The 26,479-nt window shown below is 42.8% G+C and overlaps 1 pseudogene; it reads right to left on the reverse strand.

The window, feature by feature from the left end:
• Positions 1-2,715: 2,715 nt before the first annotated feature.
• LOC110504227 overlaps positions 2,716-26,479 on the reverse strand; it is a 32,872-nt pseudogene continuing 9,108 nt past the window's right edge.

The following is a 26,479-nucleotide window of genomic DNA, read 5'->3' on the forward strand; positions in this document are numbered from 1 at the left end:
AAAAAACTTTTTTTGTTTGCCCCACCACGACTTACATGCTAAAATCGCCACTGGTTGTTGGTAATCAGGCCTTCCACTGTTGTTTCGTCAGCAAACTTGAAGATTGACTTTGAGACGTGCATGGCCATACAATCATGGGTGAACAAGGAGTACAGGAGTGGGCTGTGCATGCACCCCTGTGGACCCCTGTGTTGAGGACCGGCGGTGGTGTTGTTGCCTACCTTCACCACTTGGGGTCAGCCCTTGTGGGAATTCCAGGATCTAGTTGCACAGGGAGGGATTCAGACCCAGGGCCCTGAACTTAGTGATGAGCTTGGAGGGCACATTGGGTTCGAAGGCTGAGCTGTTGTCGATGAACAGGATTCTTACATAGATATTCCTCTTGTCCAAGTGGGATAGGACAGTGTGCAGTGGGATGGCGATTGTGTCGCCCGTGGATCTGTTGGGGCGACATGCAAATTGAAGTGGGTCTAGGGTGTCAGGTAAGGTGGAGGTGATGTGGTCCATAACTAGCCTCTCAAAGCCCTTCATGATGACAGAAGTGCAACTGGGAGATGGTCATTTAGTTGAGTTATCTTCGCGTTCTTGGGTACAGGAACAATGGTGGGCAACAATGGTGGGCAACAGACTGGGATATAGCGAGAATGAACATGTTTGTAAACACTCAAGCCAGCTGATCTGCACATGCTCTGAGGACATGACTTGGGATGTTTTGGCACTTAAATGACACTGTCTTTTCAGTTGTCCCCATAAAGCAAACATAACAATATTGACTGTAAGCTTGAAGCTGTCCCCCCAGAAATATAATGTCGATAAATTAGACATTAATATACAGGTAGGTGACATGTCTCTCACAGACTTTGACTGCCCAGCTCCCTCTTTAATCAATGAAAGCATTTTCCAGGCCTCCTGAGATTGACTGGAGCAGACAAGAAATATTGGCAGAAAAGAAAAATGTGTCATCCTCCCGAATTGAGGGGCACATAATGATATTCACAAGGAGACCACCTGCAGAGACGCAAGGCAAACTGTTCCTAAGCAACAAAACACATTTTCTTTCTGAATGCCGATGAGGCTGAGGTTTACTGGGGGAAATTTCCCCACCGAATTAAGGCCTCGGCTCATGGTGTGTGTGTCCTCTGTATGTGTGTGAAAAATACATCCCTCCATGGCTTAAGGGGCTTTGAGGAACAGTGACCAGCATCACTCACAGTGGATCCCATCCACCTGCAGCTCAGCATATTGAATGGACCCTGTGACACAGTAAGCTATACCTTCTTACACTGAGTAATGTGCTGTAATGTGCTACATTTCTTTATGGTAAAGATGTAAATTAATCAATTTATGTTTAAACACATACAGTATGATGTGTTTACACATATGATAGACAATGTCTGCTGTAAATATCTCTGTATAAACGTATAAATAAAAGACTGAAAAACTCCAATGAGCCCATAGCTGAGGCAAGGCTGCCATCTAGTGGTCTAATGCTGACATTCAAAATATGTAGAGTGACCCATGGAGGATGATGTCATGAGAGATGCATCTCCAGTCTTTTTGTGGCTTTCTCTCATTTCTTCATCTCCCTTTTTCCAACTGCACCAATCGGAATAGATGCAAAACACTGTGTTTTTTTTCTCGTTTGATGGTTTGTCATTACTGTCAGTTCAGAGGGAATAAAATAAAAAGATGGAGGAAGCCACGTTAACAGAAGGAACTGTAAGTATCAAGAATCTGCCTTACTTTTCAACAGACTGTTTGAACACCAAATACAAGTACATCAATCTGGTTTTATTTGAGGGTAAAAAAAGGGATTAAATCCAAGTAAAATGTGTTTTTATACGTCAGAGTTGTAATTTGATTTAGGCCTACATATCAGGAAAAGGAAAATATGAAAATCAACGTGAAATTGTGTTGCGTTGGCTCGTGCTGATTAAGCATGTACGATGAAATAATGTGGTGTTCCACTGCAACCAATTATGTACGCTTAGAGCTGCAAGTGGAAACATGAGTGACGTAATGAATTGACTTTTTTTTTTTTTTTTTTTTTTTTTTTTTTTACATGTATCCTTTGAATTCACAAGACAAATCAAAGTCATTATGATCAGACTGGGACTACTTTTTAGTTACGAAGCGCACCCAAGTTCATTGCTTCAATTAACATGTTAATTAACTGTTGGCTTCAGTCAGGGTTTCATCCCGTTCTCAGGCCTTTTAAGTAATGGTCTACAGAAAAACAGCACAAGGGAAGCTGTGTGTTAACAAAACGGGGCAGGGAACGACACATTTACTAATCAACCTAATCAAAGTCTAAGTGAAATGAGGGGCCACTTGAAATGGCTGAAATATTGTCTGCACTCAACCTCAAGGGACCCCTCCCTGTTCAGTTCACACTTTCCAAGTGTTTAAATAGGACTTTTGAGGTAAACTAACTGTTAGTAGGACATCACGGCTTAAATGCATCAACTGTTACAATTGTGTTGTGATCACATTATTGGACAAATAATATAAAAATGCTACCACATAACTTTATATAAGAACTCCCCCTAAATATAATCAAAGGGAGAAAAGGCTTTCACTGAATCACTTTTAAATATGATGCGAGTACAATTCTGAATTGCAGAGGGCACTAACCTGATATTAAATCCTGATGAGAAGTCCTACTTCACTCCACTTGGGGGATGATCTTGAAGAGATATTCAAACTGAAATACAAAACACATAAATAATATATCAGAGGTGAAGCCATGCTATGAGCATCACTTGGATTTGTAGGATTATTGGTAACTTCAGACATGTTTTTTCAGCTTCATCTGGATGTCCTCTGACTCAACTCTCTCCACCAAGGACGGCCCAACTACATAGGTAGACAAGAACTGCACACAGATGGGGGACCTTTAAGGCCGGCAGTCTTACCCAATGGTGTACATAAACTTTGAGAAGCGTTGAAACCACCGGTCGGCCATATTGACAATCCCCAGTAGGAGCAGTCCTTCATAGGAATGAATGGAATTCTACACTATTTCAATTAAATGTTTCAAGGAACAAATGACATGTATTCACATATTTTTTGTTGTTGTGGGGACAGTAACATTAGCATCTCAAAAAAGGATACATTAAAGAAAATGTTTTCTATATTTATTTCACATTATACAGTTTAAAAGTAAGCATTAAGTCGTCTTCAATATAATAAATGTGGCAAAAACAAATGTAGACAAATGCATTTCTATAGCTTACAAAATATAATATAACGGTGGGGGAGTGCCCCATCGGTCATCTAGTCCATATATAAATGATTGGTCTTACCCCGTTGTAGCTAACTATTATTATCATCATCCTTACCTACCAAGGTGTATTAAACAGACACACAGCCTATTTCTCCTGGTTTTGAAAAGCGCACAGCAAAGAGTAAGCTAACATTAGCTTGCGGGCAATGAATAAAATACGATTTCTCTGTTTAGCTCAGAGGTGTACAGTTAACAGTTAATTATTATTTATATGATATGTACCTGCATATCAAAATCTAAAAGAACAACCTTTGCAATACATTGAGACATAGGAGTCAAGGTGCTATTAATAATCTTCTCCTGCGCTCAGATGTTGTCTGGGCGTCTCTCCCGTTATTTAGCAACAAGGAGTATCGTTTCATCACGTTTTTGTGCAGGTGCAAACTTGTTGAAAAAAATATGCTAGAGGTTATTTCAAAATAGGCTCTCTTCATTGTAAACATTCATAAAATAAAAATTAAATAATACTTTCGGTATTTAGTCACGAGGCAATGATTCTTTTCACAGTGCATAGAGAACAAAATGTTAATAGAAAAGGTCATTCTCAGATCCAAACGGTTGATTTCCCATTATTTGTTGGAAAATACAAGGCATTTCCCAATTTTTAAAGCTAGCAAGGCTTGCACACACACACACACACACACACACACACACACACACACACGGCAAACATACAGTATAGTTGTTAATCAAATATCTGTGCAATCAAATGAGCTGTTCCTTTTAAAAACATGTGTAAATAAAAGCCTTTTCTCATTTGACACACAATCACATTTAAGGGCCCACAGAGGCATAATGGTTTCAATAAATTAATTCATGACCAAGACATTTTTATCGCAAACAAACACAGACAAATTATGATTTTGCCTCCACAGCAAAGTTGTCGAACTGTGCCAGTTCAAATGAGTGTGTTCCTATGGCAGCCCAGCCATTCTTTGGTCCCAATACCACAGTATTCTTCCATAGATGATATCCATTCAGCAACCCTGTGGCACATTCCCCCTGAAAATAGACAGGTTTCTATTAGTTAATGTGTCCATATAACACAGATAAATATACGTATGTGTAAAGGAAAAGGCAGGGAGAGGAAACTAACCACCAAATACTTCCATTTTTTAAGTTGTCTGGTAGAGACAAACACAATTTTACTCTACCAAGATCTTGAAGTCATTTATATGAAAAGAAGAGCTGACAGAGATGCATTTTCATGATAATTATCAGGTTTCCATGGAACTAGTTTTCCTACTGTTTCAGAGATTGAAGTTGTGAACATACCTCGACTGAGGGATAGCGTGTGCCAGCCGTATGCTCTCGTTCCAGAATGACCCTCCGCAAGCACAGTCTCTCCAACTGTGAAACAAATAAGACTTGTAAAACAATAGGCATTAATATATCAATGGCTTGTGCACTACACAACAAAACATTAACTGATAAGCAGGAATTTGTTAAACGCAGGTGTCACTTCAAACAATTTAAAAGGGGTAATCTGCAGTTCAAACACTAAAAAAGTTAAGGGAGAAATGGCTGGAGAAATGTAACCACTCAGACTCATAGACAGAGCTATGGATTCAAGGACTGTTATCCACGATATCAAAATTATAGATTTAACCATGTTTTGAGTCTATACAGTTTTTGTTTATGATAACATTGTTCACAAACATTGGCGCCCCGGCAAAATAAATAGTGGGGGTACGCCGTACTGGTAAAACATGATCCTATAACAATAATGAAAACAAAATGTCAAAACTGTAGGCTATTACAGCATTATTTATCATTACCTCACGTCTGAGGCATGAAACATCAAATCAAATTTTATTTGTCACATACACATGGTTAGCAGATGTTAATGCGAGTGTAGCGAAATGCTTGTGCTTCTAGTTCTGACAATGCAGTAATAACCAACGAGTAATCTAACCTAACAATTTCACAACAACTACCTTATGCACACAAGTGTAAAGGGATGAAGAATATGTACATAAAAATATATGAATGAGTGATGGTAAAGAACGGCATAGGCAAGATGCAGTAGATGGTATTGCGTACAGTATATACATATGAGATGAGTAATGTAGGGTATGTAAACATTAAGTAGCATAGTTTAAAGTGGCTAGTGATACATTTTTACATACATTTTTACATTATTAAAGTGGCTGGAGTTGAGTCAGTATGTTGGCAGCAGCCACTCAATGTTAGTGGTGGCTGTTTAACAGTCTGATGGCCTTGAGATAGAAACTGTTTTTCAGTCTCTCGTTCCCTGCTTTGATGCACCTGTACTGACCTCGCCTTCTGGATGATAGCGGGGTGAACAGGCAGTGGCTCGGGTGGTTGTTGTCCTTGATGATCTTTATAGCCTTCCTGTGACATCGGGTGGTGTAGGTGTCCTGGAGGGCAGGTAGTTTGCCCCCGGTGATGCGTTGTTCAGACCTCACTACCCTCTGGAGAGCCTTACGGTTGTGGGCGGAGCAGTTGCCATACCAGGCGGTGGATACAGCCCGACAGGATGCTCTCGATTGTGCATCTGTAAAAGTTTGCGAGTGCTTTTGGTGACAAGCCGAATTTCTTCAGCCTCCTGAGGTTGAAGAGGGGCTGCTGCGCCTTCTTCACCATGCTGTCTGTGTGGATGGACCAATTCAGTTTGTCCATGATGTGTACGCCGAGGAACTTAAAACTTACTACCCTCTCCACTACTGTCCCATCGATGTGGATAGGGCGGTGCTCCCTCAGCTGTTTCCTAAAGTCCATAAACATCTCCTTTGTTTTGTTGACTTTGAGTGAGAGGTTATTTTCCTGACACCACACTCCGAGGGCCCACACCTCTTCCCTGTAGGCCATCTCGTTGTTGTTGGTAATCAAGCCTACCACTGTAGTGTCGTCCGCAAACTTGATGATTGAGTTGGAGGCGTGCATGGCCACGCAGTCGTGGGTGAACAGGGAGTACAGGAGAGGGCTCAGAACGCACCCTTGTGGGGCCCCAGTGTTGAGGATCAGCGGGGTGGAGATGTCGTTACCTACCCTCACCACCTGGGGGCGGCCCGTCAGGAAGTCCAGTACCCAGTTGCACAGGGCGGGGTCGAGACCCAGGGTCTCGAGCTTGATGACGAGTTTGGAGGGTACTATGGTAAATGCTGAGCTGTAGTCGATGAACAGCATTTTCACATAGGTATTCCTCTTGTCCAGATGGGTTAGGGCAGTGTGGTTGCGATTGCGTCGTATGTGGACCTATTGGGGCGGTAAGCAAATTGGAGTGGGTCTAGGGTGTCAGGTAGGGTGGAGGTAATATGGTCCTTGACTAGTCTCTCAAAGCACTTCATGATGACGGAAGTGAGTGCTTAGGGAAGGTAGTCGTTTAGCTCAGTTACCTTAGCTTTCTTGGGAACAGGAACAATGGTGGCCCTCTTGAAGCATGTGGGAACAGCAGACTGGGATAAGGATTGATTGAATATGTTCGTAAACACACCAGCCAGCTGGTCTGTGCATGCTCTGAGGACGCGTCTGGGGATGTCGTCTGGGCCTGCAGCCTTGCGAGGGTTAACACGTTTAAATGTTTTACTCAAGTCGTCTGCAGTGAAGGAGAGTCCGTAGGTTTTGGTAGCAGGCGTGTCAGTGGCACTGTATTATCCTCAAAGCGAGCAAAAAAGTTGTTTAGGAGCAAGACGTCCTGGTCCGCGACAGGACTGGTTTTCTTTTTGTAATCTGTGATTGACTGTAGACCCTCCCACATACCTCGTGTCTGAGGCATTGAATTGCGACTCTACTTTGTCTCTATACTGACGCTTAGCTTGTTTGATTGCCTTGCGGAGGGAATAGCTACACTGTTTGTATTCGGTCATGTTTCCGGTCACCTTGCCCTGGTTAAAAGCAGAGGTTCGAGCTTTCAGTGTCACGCGAATGCTGCCATCAATCCACGGTTTCTGGTTTGGAAATGTTTTAATAGTTGCTGTGGGTACGACATCGCCGATGCACTTGCTAATAAACTCGCTCACCGAATCAGCGTATTCCAATGTTGTTGTTTGACGCAATGCGGGACATATCCCAATCCACGTGATCAAAGCAATCTTGAAGCGTGGAATCAGATTGGTCGGAACAGCGTTGAACAGACCTGAGCGCTGGAGCTTCCTGTTTTAGTCTCTGTCTATAGGCAGGGAGCAACAAAATGGAGTTGTGGTCAGCTTTTCCAAAAGGAGGGCGGGGGAGGGCCTTATATGCATCGCGGAAATTAGAATAACAATGATCCAGGGTTTTACCAGCCCTGGTAGCTTCAGATTAGCCTTGTTAAAATCCCCAGCTACAATGAATGCAGCCTCAGGATATGTGGTTTCCAGTTTACATAGAGTCAAATAAAGTTCGTTCAGGGCCATTCTCAGTCTGCTTGGGGGGGAATATATGCGGCTGTGATTATAAATCGAATTCTGTTGGTAGATAATGCGGTCGACATTTGATTGTGAGGAATTCTAAGTCAGGTGAACAGAAGGACTTGAGTTTCTGTATGTTGTTATGATCACACCACGTCTCGTTAATCATAAGACATACCCCCCCACCTCTCTTCTTACCAGAAGGATGCTTGTTTCTGTCGGCGCGATGCGTGAAGAAACCAGCTGGTTGTACTGACTCCGATAGAGTGTCTCGAGTGGGCCATGTTTCCATAAAGTAAAGAACGTTACAGTATTTTATGTCTCTCTGGAATGATACCCTTTTCGGATTTCATCAACCTTGTTGTCAAAAGACTGGACATTGGCGAGTAGTATGCTCGGGAGCGGTGCGCAATGTGCCCATCTCCGGAGCCTGACCAGAAGACCGCTTCTTCTGCCCTTTTTACGGGTCGTTGTTTTGGTTCGGCGGCTGGGATCCGATCCATTGTTCTGGGTGGTGGGCAAAACAGAGGATCCGCTTCGGGAAAGTCGTATTCTTGGTAGTAATGGTGAGTTGACGTTGCTCTTATCTCAGGTAGTTCCTCCCGATTGTATGTAATAAAACCTAAGATTACCTGTGGTACCAATGTAAGAAATAACACGTAAAAAAACAACACTGCATAGTTTCCTAGGAACGAGAAGCGAGGCCGCCATCTCTGTCAAGTGAATCAACTTGAAAGCGGGTGGTATAGCCTATGTTCCAAAATGCCTGGTGGTTCGAGGAAAACACTGACATTTTGCCAAGGCAGAGATTAGTGGCCGAAAACCGAGACTCGCATGGACAGCAGTGGAGCCATTAATTCTGTCACCAAATAGCATGACACTGCGTGTTTAGTGGAGCTATTAATTCTGTCACTAAATAGCATGACACGGTGGTGTTTAGTGGAACCATTAATTCTGTCACCAAATAGCATGACACTGCGGTGTTTAGTGGAGCATTTAATTCTGTCACTAAATAGCATGACACGGTGGTGTTTAGTGGAGCCATTAATTCTGTCACCAAATAGCATGACACTGCGGTGTTTAGTGGAGCATTTAATTCTGTCACCAAATAGCATGACACTGCGGTGTTTAGTGGAGCATTTAATTCAGTCACCAAATCGCATGACACTGCGGTGTTTAGTGGAGCATTTAATTCTGTCACTAAATAGCATGACACGGTGGTGTTTAGTGGAGCCATTAATTCTGTCACCAAATAGCATGACACTGCGGTGTTTAGTGGAGCCATTAATTCTGTCACTAAATAGCATGACACGGTGGTGTTTAGTGGAGCCATTAATTCTGTCACTAAATAGCATGACACTGTGGTGTTTAGTGCAACAGAAGTAGTCTCTTTCCATTCACTGTTGCCAGAGATAAGTTGCCAGTCGATAAACGTGCGCAGGAAACCTACTAAAGGAGGCCTTTGAAGTGATGGTTGTGTTCATGCCACAATAAAAGGTCATACATAGGCCTACAGAAGCTATTGAAATAATAGGGATTCTAAACATAAATCTATGATCAGCACCTCCAACAACACATAACCCCTCACATTATTCTGCCCCAAAACAATGACAACTTCTCTCACTCAGTGGCATGAGGGCTACTTAAGTGAGCGCTGATGCTGCCTCATGATAAGATATGCCCACTTTGGCAAAAATATTTAGCTTATCCATGTCCAGCAGGGTGCTGTTGGAGAGACGCAGCACTGCAGGGCTCCATCAAATCAATTTAACATAAATTAGGCCTGTGTAGCCTACAGTAGAAAGAGTAGCCTGTGGAGTAGCCTTTTCTGTAGCCCCAGACTGGAGACCAAATGTATTACAATGTCATGAAACAGACACTTTAAAATCCTTAACTTATTAATGAGGAGAGAGTGAGTGCAGGAGAGAAAAACGGCAAGCGGGCAGACATCAGCTTTAGAGTGGCATAGTCAAACAGACAGACAGTAAATGGTGCTGAAAGTAATTCATTTCAACAATTGTCTTCATTTTAAATTTGATTTCATTTAAATACCTCCAAGTCTGGGAACGGCTTGGTGTGTATCAGTAAAACCAGGGCTTAAATTCATTGAGGGTATGCCATACTGTTCATTTAAGTAAAATGCAAAAAGGATACCCATTGTTAGCTTTATATTTTGAACTAAATAAAATCCTCCAGATAATGCAAAGTGTTCTATAACAATGTTTAACTCTGTGGTGCCTTACGCTACAAACAAGCTTTAAAATGCCCACAAAAGACATGACTGATGCATATGGGATATATCGATTAGTCTCTATGACATTCTGAAGCTGAGCTGCTGAATGTATAGCTATTCTGTCCCAGGCAGCATTTAGGGAAACACTTCTGTTGTTGGGCTAAGCAACGGACAAGTAGTAAGCAGTTGAAGTTTCCATTTTTCTGTGTTGGTTGAGCCGCCTGTGTGGTTGGACAGGTAACTTTTTAAAGTGCCTGGTTAGATTCATACTCTAATATTAAATTATTTGCAAAGAGAAACCAGGAGCCATCTGCAAACACCCAGAAGAAGACTCCTTTGGCGCTGCGGACCGACCCGCCTCCTTTGTCCACTCTGGCTGCGATGAACACTCCTCCAGTCTTCACCGTCTCCATGAAGACATCACAGCTCACTGTCAGGTTCTGCCTGGAAAACATACAGTATACACCATTACAATTCTACACTGTAAAATGCACTCTTTCTTGACCCGTTTTCCTGTCCAGTAATTACACGCACCAGTTTCATAAGACATTTGTAGCACATCAAGGCAGATAAAAGTAATAAAAGCTCTTTCTAATTAATGTTATTATCATGACTTGAGCAGGAGTCTAAGAAGTTTCCTCTTGGTACAGATCTAGGATCAGCTTCCCCTGCCCCAATCATAACCTTAACCATTAGTGGGGGAAATACAAAACTAACAATAGATCAACAACTAGGGGCAACTTCACCCTATACCTCGCCCCCCACTTCCCCTGCCCTGATTCCTCACGATTTATAGTCTCCGATGATGCTAATGGTCTGTTTGGCATCTGCTGCCCAGGTAACAGGCATCTGTGTGACCACATGGCGCAGGGTGAAGACATGAGGACCAGGGTCCGTCAGGTTTATGTAATACTCAAACACCCCCGTCTGGTCAGCAAAGTCTGGGGCCTCAGATAAGGAAGGGATCGCTGCAGAGAGAGAGAAACAGAGAGAGAGCAAGCACAAAAGATAACAGCATTGAAGGTGAACAAACCATCGGAAATCTAGCAAGGAAAGTGTAAGGGAGCCAGTATGAAACTCATGGCAAAAAAAACTGTCCACACCAAAACATATCCAACGTAACCGCTCATGAAAGTTAGTTTGGAGATGTGAAATGTCACAGGAGGAGAAATATCATACTGTGCAAGACTCAAAACACGATCCAAAGACAAGATGACACTCTGTCTAACACTTTCAGAAGCTTGGGCACACACCTCTTGTATAAAAAAAGATATACAGTTGAAGTCGGAAGTTTACATACACCTTAGCCAACTACATTTAAACTCAGTTTTTACAAATTCCCTGTCTTAAGTCAGTTAGGATCACCACTTTATTTTAAGAATGTGAAATGTCAGAATAATAGTAGAGAGAATTATTTATTTCAGCTTGTATTTCTTTCATCACATTCCCAGTAGGTCAGAAGTTTACATACACTGAAATAGTATCTGGTAGCATTGACTTTAAATTGTATAACTTGTGGAAGGCTACCCCAAAAGATTTGACCCAAGCTTCTCACAATAAGTTGGGTGAATTCTGGCCCATTCCTCCTGACAGAGATGGTGTAACTGAGTCAGGTTTGTAGGTCTCCTTGCTCGCACACGCTTTTTCCGCTCTGCCCACAAATTTTCTATAGAATTGAGGTCAGGGCTTTGCGATGTCCATTCCAATACCTTGACTTTGTTGTCCTTAAGCCATTTTGCCACAACTTTGGAAGAATGCCTTGGGTTAATGTCCATTTGGAAGACCCATTTGCGACCAAGCTTCAACTTCCTGACTGATGTCTTGAGATGTTGCTTCAATATATCTACATACTTTTCCTCCCTAATGAGCCATCTATTTTGAAGTGCACCAGTCCCTCCTGCAGCAAAGCACCCCCACAACATGATGCTGCCACCCCCGTGCTTCACGGTTGGGATGGTGTTCTTCGGCTTGCAAGCATCCAGCTTTTTCCTCAAAACATAATGATGGTCATTATGGCCAAAGTTATATTTTTGTTTCATCAGACCAGAGGACATTTCTCCAAAAGGTAAGCTCTTTGTCCCCATGAGCAGTTGCAAACCATAGTCTGGCTTTTTTCTGGCAGTTTTGAAGCAGTGGCTTCTTCCTTGCTGAGCGGCCTTTCAGGTTATGTCGATATAGGACCCGTTTTACTGTGGATAGACTGTAGATACTTTTGTACCAGTTTCCTCCAGCATCTTCACAAGGTCCTTTGCTGTTGTTCTGGGATTGATTTGCACTTTTCACACCAAAGTACATTAATCTCTAGAAGACAGAACACGTCTCCTTCCTGAGTGGTATGACGGCTGTGTGGTCCCATGGCGTTTATACTTGCATACTATTGTTTGTACAGATGAACGTTGTACCTTCAGGTGTTTGGAAATTGCTCCCAAGGATGAACCAGACTTGTGGAAGTCCACAATTCTTTTTCTAAGGTCTTGGCTGATTTCTTTTGATTTTCCCATGATGTCAAGCAAAGAGGCAGAGTTTGAAGGTAGGCCTTGAAATACATCAACAGGTACACATTGATATCAATTAGCCTATCAGAATCTTCAAATTTTCTGGAATTTTTCAGTGTACGTAAACTTCTGACCCAATGGAATTGTGATACAGTGAGTTATAAGTGAAATAATGTCTGTATACAATTGTTGGAAAAATGTACTGCCCTGCACAAAGTAGATGTCCTAACTGACTTGCCAAAACTATAGTTTGTTAACAAGGAACTTGTGGAGTGGTTGAAAAATGAGTTTTAATGACACCAACTTAAGTTTATGTAACTATCCTACTTCGACTGTATATATGTACATAAAAAGATCACAGTTGTCAGAGGAGTAAGTTCACCTATAAGGGGCTCAGTTTCTTGAAGAAGAATGGCTTTTTAGTCTTGAAGTCAAACCTCGACTGCCATACCTGTAGTTCCCTGATCGAGGCCTATGACAAAGTAGCCTTTTAATCATTAACAGGCATGCAATAACTGTAACAATACTCACAAAAGATCCATTGAGTTGAAATGTTACATTCTGGGGTGTGACATTGAAGGGCGGGAGTGGAGGCCTTACGCACACAGAATGATCATGAGTCTGAAAGATAGAGAAATAAACATCACATTTCACAGTCCTATTGTGTCACAGACAATTTAATCTACAAACAAACAAACTATGGTCACAACACGGTCCTTGCATCAACAGACAGTGGAAGCGAGCTGATAACTCACCGGACTTCCTTCTACTAGCAAAAGCTTAGATCGGAGGCTCCTGGGAAAGCACAGCTTAGTATGAAAGAGAGAGCCTGAGGAAATTGTTGACTTTCTCCAAAACCAGCCTTAAAAGTTAAGCTTCAGAGATCTAACAAGAGCTTTACTAGAATGGACTATTCAAATTAGGAAATGGTTCAAAGCAGTGTACAATCAACAAAATAATGAAGCCTTCTACTAACATTAGATAGAATTACTCAGAATAAATATTCAGTTTAACAGCCATAATATACAGGAAGATAAATACCGACCATGGTTTCTATGACGACAGTGAGGTTTTTCCTTGCTGTCAGTCAGTGTGACATAGCTTCCCCCGTTTGCCAGATGCCCAACGGTCTGCAGGTAGGTCCACCCAGGCTGGCTAAACTGGGTGGTGTGTGCTAGGAGACAATATTGTCAAATGTAAATCAAATATTCAAATTATTCTATGAAGTCTTTCTACATTAGCAGTTGTCACGAAATGTGAGATGCTGAGAGCTGCTTTTGGGGAAGCTTCATATAATAGCGAAACTGTAAGAAGGTCATCAAACATCATTGTGCTAATCTGTACCTACTTTGGAAGTGTTAACAAGTGTAACTCATAACAAAATATATGAAAAACAACAATTTGAGGGTGAACCAGAGGGTTCTTTTAAGTGCAGAGGGTTACCAGTTGTCCAGATGGGTGATTCCACCACATAGTTCCCAGTACAGGGCTCCTCTGCTGTCATCAAGCCATCTCGCCCAAAGGGAAGATCCTCATAGTAACTGGCTACCAGGTTCCAGGATATGGTGCTGAACAAACATATGTTTCATTTCGCCACAGGTTTTTATTTTAGCTGTTCTTAAATATGAGGCACACAAACACTGAGTGTACAAAACATTAAGAACACTGTCCGAATATTGAGTTGCTTCACCTTTTGCTCTCAGAAAAGCCTCAATTAGTCGGGGCATGGACTCTACAAGGTGTCGAACATTTTCCACAGGGATTCTGGCCCATGTTGACTAATGTTTTCCAAACTTGTATCAAGTTGGCTAGATGTCGTTTGGGTGGTGGACCATTCGTGATACGCACAGGCAACTGTTAAGCGTGAAAAACCCAACGATGTAGCTGTGCTTGACACACTCTAACCTGTGCGCCTGGCACCTACTGCCATAACCCATTCAAAGGCACTGAAATATTTTATCACCCTCTGAAGAGCACACATACACAATCCATGCCTCAATTGTCTCGAGACTTAAAAATCTTTCTTTAACCTGTCTCCTCTCCTTCATCTGCACTGATTGAAGTGGATTTAACAGGTGACATCAACTAGGGATCATAGCCTTCACCTGGATTTACCTGGTCAGTTATGTCATGTCCCTAATGTACACTCAAGTGTAGGCTTCTTCATCGAGGTTCAGAAGAGGGTGAGTAAAGAGGGCAACATAAAGGAGAGTGTGAGCCGTAGCTACGTAGTGTGAGTAAAATAACATGCTCAGAACGTGATCCGGATCCTTAGCTTTGATAAAGAGATTGAGAAAGATTTCTGTAAGGCTGGGGGCAAAAACTCCGTATTCTCAGCCAGGGCCTTAATTGACAACTAACTCTATTTAGTCTAACAACAAAAGTCAACTATTTCAATCGCAGACAGAGTACCAAAATAAAAAATTACACATTTCAGCATCTGTGACAATTGACCATAAATTATCTAAGCAGGCTCAACTTGTCTAACTGCTAAGTTCACTTGCCCATGGTCAATAGGGCAACCCTTAATGTCAATCCTTGGGTATGTCATAGAACGACCTTCTCACTGTTGCCGTACTTAGGCTGATTTTGTGTACAAATAAATAAAACGTACGCAGTCATGAGTCCGTTGACATAGTTCTGGTTGAGAATGCGGGCCCAGCAGCCTCCCCCCACCTCGTCATTGAAAGTGCTATAGTCTTCCACAGCTTCTTCTGTGTCTTCCGGGCCTCCATCACTGAGGTGGTGCCTGGGTAGTGGGCCCTGTCAGGCCACACACATGGAATGGTATGAAGGTGATGAACATACACGCGCACGCATACAAACACATGTTCACACACATACGTATACAGACATACAGTATCAGTTAAAAGTTTGGACACACCTACTCATTCAAAAGTTCTTTATTTTTACTACTTTCTACATTGTAGAATAATAATGAAGACATCAAAACTATGAAAAAACACATACATCATAAAAATAAAAAAAGCACTGAATGCAGAATGTAGTCCTGAGGAATACTTTCTGAAAGGATGGAAGAAATGCTTCATGCAGTAAATGGAAGAGGTGGTCTCTTCAAGAGATGCCGCAGCAGAATTCCCAGAAACACTCTCCTACCCTATCACATCAACTGCTTCGGCCAGCTCTCGATCAACAAGCACTGAGTAGGTTATGGGCTGCCAAAAGGTTATCACTGGCTATGATTCTGACCTTCTCCAAACCCCCCTTATCCAGAGTGTGCCGCAGCAGCTACCCAGTGACAGAGAGAGAAAGGTGAGTGAGAAGGTGATGAGGTATTGAAGAACCATTCAGGACCATGGACTACATTATTGTATTCACCTTTTACTTTAACATATGCCAGCGCCATGTAATAGATGCATCTTAGATACTAGAGCGGACACATTCTCTATTAGTAGATAATCAACTCCTGGTAAATGCAATGTCTTGGGACTTCCATGAATATATGCACTAAATAAGATTATCCAGATGAATTATGAAGAATGTATTTAAATTTGTACTGGTGCACTGAAATGCACTTAAAACAAAGTTTGGATTACCAGGAGTTAATTGTAATTGCGTTAGGCATCTACATCTCCTGACTGCTCAGGCATCTGAAGTAAAAACAGCCAACAACATTGAGCTTATTGGCTAGTCTGAACACAACAGAGCAATCACAGTTATGAAAACGGGATGGCATCACGCAGACTTCCTCATCGCTTGCCTGCCAAGTGTTCTAGAAGGGTGGAGTGGAATAACTAACTGGTGACAAAAGAGAACTGAAAGACCGTTCAGTTCCTCAATCACCTTAACTGGCATCTGGGTTTAATGATGCAATGTTATTTAACACTTTACTTTGGTGAAAATGCATCTGAGAGTATGATTGTTTGGTATGGAGCAGTGCATTTATAGACCTACTGAACACTATTGCCTACACCACATCTACAGAGAGAAATACCTGTGAAATTACTTAGCTTCACGTGAGAAATACCATGCCATGGAAGAAACGGAGTGAGACGAGTGAGTAGAAATAGCAGGGGCTGTTTTGTGTCACTTCAGAGCAAGTTGTGGTCCAAGTTGTCCCCTACTTAACCTACCACCTCGACAGCGTTGTTGAGGTACGGGTCTACAACCATAGCATTGGAAATGTCCCAGTCACCGTCAGCTGTGATGATACCCACACCGGTTAAGGCAACTTTATCCAACGTGTCTCAGAGCACCTTGGTCACAAATTAAATGCTCTCAGATGCAAACAGCTGATCTATCTTGATAGGATTTTGATGTATTTATGAACAATTGTATACCTCTGCATCTCTCTCTGCCAATTGCATATAGACCTAAATTAACAAAATGGCTGCAATAGTAAAACCAAATGTTAGTGGCTGTTTTTTTCTTCTGAGACAGTTCACATTGTGTAAAATGCTAATGGCTGCTAAAATAGGGAGAGAAAACCTTACAAATACAAACCTTGATGTACTTGCTGTCAAAGTTATTTTCATTCCAGATCTATATAGTTAGAAAACATCAACATCATATGTTTAAACAGGTGGGTAGATTGAAGGAACACAGTATGTAGATCGTGTTTGTATCCAATTAGCTTAAGTTAAGATAACTAATTTAGGAGTCACTGGCTTACTGGTGCTCTTCCATGCCGTCCCTAGGAGGGGTGCGTCACTTGAGTGGGTTGAGTCACTGACGTGATCTTCCTGTCTGGGTTGGCGCCCCCCCTCCCCTTGGGTTGTGCCGTGGCGGAGATCTTTGTGGGATATACTCGGCCTTGTCTCAGGATGGTAAGTTGATGGTTGAAGATATCCTTCTAGTGGTGTGGGGGCTGTGCTTTGTCAAAGTGGGTGGGGTCATATCCTGCCTGTTTGGCCCTGTCCGGGGGTATTATCAGATGGGGCCACAGTGTCTCCTGACCCCTCCTGTCTCAACCTCCAGTATATATGCTGCAGTAGTTTATGTGTCGGGGGGCTAGGGTCCGTCTGTTATATCTGGAGTACTTCTCCTGTCTTATCCGGTGTCCTGTGTGAATTTAAGTATTCTCTCTAATTCTTTCCTTCTTTCTTTCTTTCGGAGGACCTGAGCCCTAGGACCATGCCTCAGGATTACCTGGCATGACTCCTCCTTGCTGTCCCCAGGCCACCTGGCCGTGCTGCTGCTCCAGTTTCAACTGTTCTGCCTACGGCTATGGAACCCTGACCTGTTCACCGGACGTGCTACCTGTCCCAGACCTGTGGTTTTCAACTCTCTAGAGACAGCAGGAGCGGTAAAGATACTCTTAATGATCGGCTATGAAAAGCCAACTGACATTTACTCCTGAGGTGCTGACCTGTTGCACCCTCGACAACTACTATTATTATTTGACCATGCTGGTCATTCATGAACATTTGAACATCTTGGTCATGTTCTGTTATAATCTCCAACCAGCACAGCCAGAAGAGGACTGGCCACCCCTCATAGCCTGGTTCCTCTCTAGGTTTCTTCCTAGGTTTTGGCCTTTCTAGGGAGTTTTTCCTAGCCACCGTGCTTCTACACCTGCATTACTTGCTGTTTGGGGTTTTAGGCTGGGTTTCTGTACAGCACTTTGAGATATCAGCTGATGTAAGAAGGGCGATATAAATACATTTGATTTGATAAGGCCTGCTTTTTTTTTACCAGGTAAGGCCTGCTTTTCTTTTGAAGTCAGAAAGAGTCTATCAGCTACATTTATGCCTAAACTATGGTGATATTTTATATATGAATGCTTCCGCTGAGTGTGTGAGATCAATTGACACCCTTTACCATGGAGCATTAAGATTTATTTTAAACTGAAAAACTCTTATGCAACACTGCACTTTGTAAACCAGGGTTGGCTGCATTGGTGTAAAGTACTTAAGTAAAACTATTTTAAAGTACTACTTATGTAGATTTTTGGGGTATCTGTACTTTACTATTTATATTTTTCACAACTTTTACTTCACTATATTCCTAAAGAAAAGTTGGTACTTTTTACATTTTCCCTGACACCCAAAAGTACTCGTTACATTTTGACAGGAAAATGGTCCAATTCACACACTTATCAAGAGAACATCCCTGGTCATCTCTGCCTCTGATCTGGCAGACTCACTAAACACAAATGCTTAGTTGTAAATTATGTCTGAGTGTTGGAGTGTGCGTCTGGCTATCCGTCAATAACAAAAAAACAAGAAAATTGTGCTGTCTGGTTTGCTTAATATAAGGAACTTGAAATTATTTATACTTTTACTTCAGGACATTTTAGAAATTCCATTTACTTTTGATAATTACGTATATTTAAAAACAAATACTTTTTTACTTTTACTCAAATAGTATTTTACTTGCTGACTTTCACATTTTATATCAAGGTATCTTAACTTTTACTCAAGTATGACAATTTAGTACTTTTTCCACCACTGGTTGGCTGGCCTTCTCTAGTCACTCGTATGCTCAGCCACTCGTATACTTTTATTTACAAAGCCATTTTGGCTTTACTGCCATTTTATTTGGGCATTTTTATTCTTCAAAAACGTGGTGGGTACTCTCTTCATTCTCAGGACTTTATCCTGCTAACTGTTAGAAACGTCCGAACTCAATTTGGTAAAAGGGGTCTAATGAAAATCCGTACAAAATAGTTTTAAAACTGGAAGAACTTGTACCGATTGGTGTTTTTAAATAATTGCTGACAGATTTTGAGGCTGATTCCTTGTCCTGTCAATGTTTTTAAATGTGCTGTTCTATGATTTCGTTATACTCCTGTGATTTTTACTAGATTACTTGTAGTTTTTCATGTTGTCTGTAATTGTGTAATGAATTGGTGCTGCCTATCTTGGACAGGACACCCTTGAGAAAGAGATTTAAAATCTTAATGAGCCCTTCCTGGTTAAATAAATTATAATATTCTCAATATACAACCCACAAAAACAAATAGAATACACACCCCAACATAATCAATATCCACGTCATGGTACTGCTTGGCTCCTAAGATCCAGGACACCACGTAGGATGCAGTTATATCAGGAAAGTCGTATGGCCAGTTCTTCCCTTGCCCAACCCAACCTGGGAAGGCCCAGGGCAAGCCTACAGGTACAAGAGGTAACATTAACAGAGACCAATGTTAGAGAAGGACCACAGCTGACGCTTATATAACAGCCTATGCAAAATTTGACACACTAGCTACAAGTCTTACCTGTGATCATCTTACCAAATACATCCAGCGATTGGCTTGGGCAGGAGCACACCAGAACAGAGTGAGTTAATCCACCTCCCCTAGTTCAAAAGTATTGCAGAGTTCCCGCACATAAATATAAACGGTACCGGCACCTATTTCAGTCCAAGTTAAGCACTGGATATATCCAACTGATTGTCTTCTGATTTGAAAGGCAAACATATCTATAATGAACCAAAAAATAACCACCACAAACCCCAACCAGAAGTCATGGATTACAGGCAAAATCCACACTGAGCTAAAGGATAGAGCTGCTGCTATCAAGGAGTGGGACTCTAACCCGGAAGCATATAAGAAATCTCGCAATGGCCTCCGACGAACCATCAAACAGGCAAAGCGTCAATATAGGACTAAAAATGAATCGTACTACACTTGTCGGATGTGGCAGGGCTTGCAAAATATTACAGACTACAAAGGGAAGCACAGCCGAGAGTTGCCCAGTGACACAAGCCTACCAGACGAGCCAAATAACTTCTAAGCTCGCATCAAGGCAAGTAACACTGAAACATGAATGAGAGCGTCAGCTGTTCTGGACGACTGTGTGATCACGCTCTCCGCAGGCAATGTGACTAAGACCTTTAAACAGGTCAACATTCACTAGGCCAGACGGATTACCAGGTGTACTCTGAGCATGCGCTGAACAGCTGGCAAGTGTCTTCACTGACATTTTCAACCTCTCCCTGTCAGACTCTGTAATACCAACATTCAAGCTGACCTCCATAGTCCCTGTGCCCAAGAACACCAAGGTAATCTGCCTAAATGACTACCGACCGACCCATAGCACTCAGGTCTGCAGCCATGACGTGCTTTGAAAGGCTGGTCATGGCTCACATCAACACCATTATCCAGAAACCCTGGACCCACTCCAATTTGCATACCCCCTCAACAGATCCACAAATTATGCAATCTCTATTGCACTCCACACTGCCCTTTCACACAAAATGAACACATATGTGAGAATGTTATTCATTGACTACAGCTTAGTGTTCAACACCACAGTGCCTTCAAAGCTCATCACTAAGCTAAGGACCCTGGGACAAAACACCTCCCTCTGCAACTGGATCCTGGAATTCCTGACAGTCTGCCCCCGGGTGGTAAGGGTAGGTAACAACACATCCGCCACACTGATCCTCAACACAGGGGCCCCTCAGGGGTGCGTGCTCAGTCCCCTCCGGTACTCCCTGTTCACTCATGACTGCACAGCCAGGCACGACTCAAACACCATCATTATGTTTGCTGATGACACAATGACGAGACAGCCTATAGGGAGGAGGTCAGAGACCTGACCGTGTGGCGCAATGACAACAACCTCTCCCTCAATGTGATCAAAACAAAGGAGATGATTGTGGACTACAGGAAAAGGAGGACAGATCACGCCCCCATTCTCATTGACGCAGCTGTAGTGGAGCAGGTTGAGAGCTTCAAGTTCCTTGGCATCCACATCACCAACAAACTAACATGGTCCAAGCACACCAAGACAGTCGTGAAGAAGGCACGTCAAAACCTATTCCCCCTCAGGAGACTGAAAAGATTTGGCATGGATCCTCAGATCCTCAAAAGGTTCTACAGCTGCACTGTCGAGAGCATCCTGATGGGTTGTATCACCGCCTGGTATGGCAACTGCTTGGCCTCCAACCGCAAGACACTACAGAGGGTAGTGCTTAGGGCCCAGTACATCACCGGGGCCAAGCTTCCTGCCATCCAGGACCTCTATACCAGGCGTTGTCAGAGGAAGGCCCTAAAATTGTTATAGACCCCAGCCAACCTAGTCATAGACTGTTCTCTCTGCTACCGCACGGGCAAGTGGTACCGGAGCGCCAAGTCTAGGTCCAAGAGGCTTCTAAACAGCTTCTACCCCCAAAGCCATAAGACTCCTGAACATCTAATCAAATGGCTACCCAGATTACTTGCATTGCCCCACTTCTATGCTGCTGCTACTCTCTGTTATTATCTATGCAGTCACTTTAATAACTTTTCCTACATGTACATATTACCTCAATTACCCCACATATTGACTCTGTATCGGTACCCACTGTGTATATAGCCTCGCTATTGTTATATTACTGCTGCTCTTTAATTATTTGTTACTTTTATTTAGGCATTTTCTTAGAACTGCCTTGTTGGTTAAGGGCTTGTAAGTAAGCATTTCACTGTAAGGTCTACATCTGTTGTATTCGGCGCATGTGACAAGTACAATTTGATCTCATTTTTCATGAGGTGAAATCATTTCTGGGATCTTTTTTCCATACGTACAACACACTTATTTCTCTCAAATTTTGTGGACACATTTGTTTACATCCCTATTAGTGAGCAAAGACAATCCATCAAAGTTGATTAGACACCATGATCATTGCACAAAAAAGGCCACTCTAAAATGTGCAGTTGTCACACAACACAATGCCACATGTCTCAAGTTGTGAGAGAGTGCAATTGGCATGCTGACTGCAGGAATGTCCAACAGAGTTGTTGCCAGAGAATTGAATGTTCCTTTCTCTACCATAAGCCACCTCCAACGTCATTTTAGAGAATTTGGCAGGACATCCAACTGGCCTCACAGCTGCAAACCACGAGTAACCACGCCAGCCCAGGACCTTCACATCCGGCTTCTTCTATGGGATTGTCTGAGGAGGGGTGCTGAGAAGTATTTCTGTCTGTAATAAAGTATTTTTGTGGAGAAAAACAAATTCTGATTGGCTGGGCCTGGCTCCGAAGTGGGTGGCATATGCCCTCCCAGGCCCCCTCATGGCTGCACCCCTGCCCAGTCATGTGAAATCCATAGATTAAGGCCAGATGTATTTATTTAAATTGACTGATTTCCTTCTATGAACTGTAACTCTTTGAAATGGTTGCATTTATATTTTTGTTCAGTATAGTGTAGTGTGTTATCCTAATCATAGTAAGGCAGAAAGGCTCTAATGGTCATCCAGCCTCACCTATGAGAGTGATGTTGGGATTCCTCTTCTTGGCTTCTCTCATCAGCCACCCTCTGAAGTAGTTCTCATCGTTCTCATCGTTCTCATAGTGCATATGTGAGGGTTCTGTTCCATCTAGGGGGGAAAAACTGAATTGAAATGTACTACATGGTAGAATGCAAAATCCTACATGCTAAGTAATTTAACTCAAATAAATGTTTTGCCTGTCATAATTGATAAACACAAAGTATACCTCCCTACGGGCCCTGGCAAAAGTAGTGCACTATAAAGTAAAGGGGAATAGGGTGCTATTTATGAACCTAACATAGGAAGTGCAGGAGGTATTTTCCCATGTTTACCTGTGGTCTGGGCATCACCTCCAATCTCCACTTTCAGGATGTGTAGAGAAGCCCCAAAGTTTTTTTTTGTTTTTGTTTTTGAATTTTACCCCTTTTTCTCCCCAATTTCCTGGTATCCAATTGTTGTAGTAGCTACTATCTTGTCTCATCGCTACAACTCCCGTACGGGCTCGGGAGAGACGAAGGTTGAAAGTCATGCGTCCTCCGATACACAACCCAACCAAGCCGCACTGCTTCTTAACACAGCGCTCATCCAACCCGGAAGCCAGCCGCACCAATGCGCCGGAGGAAACACCGTGCACCTGGCCACCTTGATTAGCGCACACTGCGCCCAGCCCGCCACAGGAGTCGCTGGTGCGCGATGAGACAAGGACACCTCTACCAACCAAGCCCTCCCTAACCCGGGCGACGCTAGGCCAATTGTGCCCTCCCGGTCGCGGCCGGTTACGACAGAGCCCAGGGACTCTGATGGCACAGCTGGCGCTGCAGTACAGCGCCCTTAACCACTGCGCCACCCGGGAGGCCCTCAAAGCCCCAAAGTTTGGCTGCAGACAGCAAATAAAAGTGACATACTGTTATGGATTTTACACTAAGATACGATTAATGAACGGCTACCCATTAAATGAGATAAGAGGTATTTAGTCATGACATAAGAACGTTTACATTTGTAGCTAATTTACTTTGAAAAGGTAGTCCATTATCTGGCTGCAGTAGGGTTCAGCATAATTTACAAGCAGGCGAGATGTTGCCTAAAACAAAGAGGGAAACGTGTCAGAAAGTGACAAAGATTAGATTGTAAATTTACTCTTTTGTTGCATTGATCTTTCTCGTACACTCGGACCAGGAAGAAGCCTAGTTTTAGCAGCTAGCATTAGCTACTTACCCCTCCACCGCTCAAACCTCCAATGCCATCAAACTCTCTCCCTAATCCGATTTTATCATCCAAAACGTAGATCTCAGGAGTGCAGAGATCAAAACAAATACACCTTGTATTTATTATTTATAAATCATCCTCAATGTTTACAAAAGTCTGGCTGACTACTGTGAGCGATGAAAACGCACAAGTTTTCATATAACCACGCCCCAAATGTAGATCATGTGACAACAAGGTGTATGATATCGAACTTGTTTTCTTACAATGAGACTAGGTAAAGGGAGGGCTTTATTCCAATCAAATCTAAAATCTCTGATGAAGTGTTTTGTCCAAATAATGGTCCAAAAATGTATGCACTTTTTTTTGCCTCCAGCCGCCATCAGCTGCCGCCAATGACATACACTAGGTCAACATGGAAACAGGGAGATTTCATCGGTTCCGTGGTGGAAAAAGTACTAAATTGCCATACTTGAGTAAAAGTAAATATACCTTAAAGGGTAGGTAGCATAAACGTAACCACATGTAACATACGCATTTGCATTAGAATATGCATCAAAAGTCCCAATGCAAAGTTACACCTCACCTTTCTATTTTTCGAGTTATTACATAAACTCGATTAGAATTCAGAAGAATGCTAATGTCATGTTGGAAAATGTGATGTAATATGGAGGACCCGTCAAGCCAGCCTATTGTTCCTGTCCTCAGCCGTAGCCTCAGGGTTGTCTGTGATAGCCCTGTGTGTGGTAGCCCTCTCCTTTAGTTTAGCGCCAACCTCATGTTAATCCAGGGGCTTTTGATTGGGGAAGCAGCGAACCTTCACTGTGGGGACAACGTCGCCGATGCATTTCCTAACGAAGCCGGTGACGGAGGTGGTTCGCTCGTTAATGTCATCGGCAGAGATGTCCCGAGACTCGCCGATGACATCAACGAGCTAACCACCTCAGACACCGCATCAGCGCTAGCAAAGCAGTCCTGTAGCATAATTTCTGATTCTGTTGACTATTTCTCAATGGAGGGAGTCACGGGTACTTCCGGTTTGAACTTCTGCTTGTAAACCGGAAGCAGGAGTACGGAGTCATGATCTGATTTGCTGAATAGCGGACAAGGGATGGCCTTGTATGCTTGCTTGCGTGTAGAATAGCATAGGTCGAGACATCCACTGCGCTCGAGTCGGCACACCATTTGTTGTTAATGAAGAGGCAAACCCCTCCCCTTTCGATTTCCCTGACTCCACTGTCTTGTCCACTCAGGGAATGGAGAATCCATCCAGTTGTATCTTGTCCAATAGCCATATTTCAGAAAAGTAGAGAATATTGCAATTACTAGAGTCCCGTTGCTAGCAAATCCGCGATCGGAGGTCATCCATCTTATCAAGTGACTGGCCAATAGAATGGAGGGAAAAGGTGGTCGGTTTTCCCTTCGCCTTAATCTCACCAGGACCCCCACTCTCTTGCCTCTGTAAAGATACCCCGTAAATTGGGTCGGAAGTACAGAAAGAGCCCAGGGCAGATAAGTCGAGTAACTGCCGATCTGATGTTCAACAGTTCTTGTCGGTTAAATGATAGCGGACACATTTTGTGAAAATGAAGTAAAGATTAACGGCAAAAGAATCTCAATCTAGCAAAGTTTAGTCGGAACTCGCAAAATGGCGGGCATCCAAAATGGCGCCACACCCCTTAAAAAAAAGGTGCCATTGTGAGTTGAAACAGTTACTCTTTTAAGTAGGTGGATGCATTCCAACCGTCTCCCTTTCTCTATTTATTTCTTGCTTGCTTGTAGTCATTTTTTTCTCCCTCATTCTCTGTTCTGCTCATTGAGGCTCCTGAGTGGCGCAGCACTTTAAGGCACTGCATCTCAGTGCTAGAAGTGTCACTACAGACACCCTGGTTTGAATCCAGGCTGTATCACAACTGGCCGTGATGGGGAATCCCATAGGGCGGTGCAAAATTGGCCCAGTGTTGTCTGGGTTTGACAGGTGCAAGCCATCATTTAAATAGGAAGTTGTTCTTACTGACTTGCCTAGCTAAATAAAGGTAACATTTAAATAAATAAATACATCTGATCCTTCAAGTAGGAGGGCAGTCTCATAGCTACAGACTTACAGCATGGTTACCTGTCCTCCTTTATCTCTCACATGTTTATTTTCGCCGAGACACCAGTATGACCAGACCCCAATCCGGGCCCATTGGAGTTGGGTCAGTTTCCCCCTACTACATGTAAAGTGGTTTGAGCACATGGAAAAGTATCAAATCCACTGACTATCATTGTCATGCCATACTATTTTGTTTAATTTCATGTGTATCTGAAGCTTTTACTTTCAGTAAATAGTAAAGGCCTCCTTGAGTTAAACTGCAGTAGAGGCCATGATGCCATATAGGTCCAAACGAAAACTGAGTCTGCAAGAAACTACAACAACTGCAGCTTCTGTGCTTCCACAACCTCATAACAAGGAGCTTGTTTATCTCTCATGCAATGCTCAAAGGCACTAATGGAGTCCATTCTAAAAGTTGTCAGAACTCTAAATATATGGCTCAGTTGTACATGATTAAAAAAACATACAGTAACAATGAATAATGAAAGAGAGCAACCTGGCTCTACGTATTCTACTGGTTTGTGACTGCCTCCGGTTAGAGGGGAATAAGGCAGCCCAAGAGTTAACACACAGGGAACTTTATTTAAACACACAAATAGTCAAGTACATGAGGATGGTCCTGTAAAGGTATTTGTGTTCACGAATTCCATGCAC

Source organism: Oncorhynchus mykiss, chromosome 25, assembly GCF_013265735.2.
Source record: "Oncorhynchus mykiss isolate Arlee chromosome 25, USDA_OmykA_1.1, whole genome shotgun sequence".
Classification (NCBI taxonomy): domain Eukaryota; kingdom Metazoa; phylum Chordata; class Actinopteri; order Salmoniformes; family Salmonidae; genus Oncorhynchus; species Oncorhynchus mykiss.